Below are 2,262 nucleotides of genomic sequence, written 5' to 3'. Positions count from 1 at the left end.
AAAGGACACTCTTTGCATCTCCCTCCACATCTAAGTCAGACGCGGAGTTGCACTGACATGGACCATAAGTGTTCTGCTACCTTCCTGTCTTTAGGGACAAAGCATTTCCTTATCTTCAATTACTTCTCTACCGGATTCAGGATATTCATGGTATCTATTCCACTTTATATTCAGACAGAATGTAAATCTTCCTAAAGGAAGTAGACTCATCTTTTAAAGCCTTGCACTTAGCTACAGAGTGATTCAAGCAGAGACAGTAACTCCCTTACCAGTGATCCTTAATTTTGACTTACAGATTTTGGCTCTATAGAAGACATTTCTGTGTCTGTGTTCAGGCAGTCCCAGGCTTCCCTGATGAGACTGATAGAAAAGGCATTGACTTGCATCAGTTGTGATGATAGGTTTTATGACTGGACTGAGATCAGAAATTCATTTTACAGACCACTGAACAATTGCTAAATGCTTGCTCACCTCAGTTTCCAACCATTCACTAATAATTTTAGTCCTGGGGTGGATTTTATGAAAACTGGTCAAATGCCACAAGAGTGGAAATTTGAATTATAGGAAAAAGAAGGATGATTTTGCTTTAATATGTGACCTCATTGTCCTCTAAATTTTCTTTTCAATCTGTTTGTTGTGAAATATCTATTAATCCATAAAACAGCTAACTTCACAAATTAACACTCTCACTGCCATTTTAAATGAAGGACTTTGCAATGGATTGGAATAAAAGTTAACTTACCATATTTTGTCTTCTCTCTGATACTCTAGTACATGTTTAGATTGTTAAAAAGAAAATAGCCTTCTACTACAAACCTTGAATAGGGATGCAATATCTTTAAATGCAGTATCTCTTTTAAATAATTATAAACACTTATCATCCAATTTTGTAGTGTGTAACATGAATTTTGACCTGTGTGAATCATAAGATGACCACCAGCTAAATTTGAATTACAAAAATACGTTGATAAATTACTGATGGTAGTCTAAATTGTTTCCTAAACTTCAGTGGTTTTGAGAGCAAGAAAGTTGTCTTTTTCTTGTGTATAAGAGTGGGAATTTCATGTTGGTTCTATGTCCATACTGCTACATGCAGTGTTTGACATATAAGACATTAACTTCAATAAGCTAAAAAAAGGGTAGAATTGTGATGCGGTATATGTGAAAGATTATAGATATATTTTAGAAGAAAGAAAGGAATTAAGAACAAGAAAATTCACAGATGGGAGAATGTGAATGTAAGAGACTCCCTTGTTAGGACTGTTGATTCCAGGTGATGGAAATTTAACTTCAAGTGACTAAAACAGGAAAGAAAATGTGTTGGTTTACAAATCCAAAATGTCGAGAGAGAGACTGGATTCAGCTATGGCTAACCACAGGGCCTCAAAAAGTAGGTTAGGGCTCATTTCTTCCTCTATCCTGCTTTGCTCTTTGTTAGTTTCATTTTTATCAGGCTCTCTGCTCATTGCTACCTCCACAGGGCCAGGATAGTCTCACTGGCACCATAATTAAAAAACAAAAACAAAAACAAAACAAAACAAAAAAACATTACTTTTTCATTGCCTTCACCCAAGATCCCTTAATATTTTGATCCTTTAATATGTCCCTTAGCTCTGTCTAACACATCTTGGTCATTTTTCCATCTCTGTAGTCAGGAGATATATTTTAATTACATCAGAACCACCTGGACACAGAATGGTATAGGAATGTTCCCAAGGAATTTAGATGCTTTGCCTTGTGAAAACACAGATCATGCATTGTTCATAAAAGACATAAAATTATAAAATGTCCTTTACATATAAGGAAAAATATATATTGTAGAGTAATACATAAACTCTTTAATGTGAAAATTAAACTATCACTGAATTTAGATTTTTTGCAATCAAATATAGTATTTTTAAATTGTGGATTCACTTGTTATTAGAAATTTTGAACAACTTCTTCGAGTTTCATTACCAACCTGAAATCTAGATTTTGATAAGAAATTTTCAAAATATGTCTAAGTCACACCAAACATTTCTGCAGATTGATTTAAAGTCATCATTTTACAACTTTTACCCTAAGCCCATTGAGGAGATGAGCTGGAAACTTCCTCTAGAAGAGGAAATACTAAAGGTTGGTCGTTTGTGTGTGAAGTGAAGTGAAGTGAAGTGAAAGTCACTCAGTCGTGTCTGACTCTTTGCAACCCCATGGACTATACAGTCCATGGAATTCTCCAGGCCAGAATACTGGAGTGGGTAGCCTTTCCCTTCTCCAGGGGAT

This window comes from Bos mutus, chromosome 12 (assembly GCF_027580195.1).
Source record: "Bos mutus isolate GX-2022 chromosome 12, NWIPB_WYAK_1.1, whole genome shotgun sequence".
Lineage (NCBI taxonomy): Eukaryota > Metazoa > Chordata > Mammalia > Artiodactyla > Bovidae > Bos > Bos mutus.
This window is presented reverse-complemented; position numbering follows the sequence as displayed.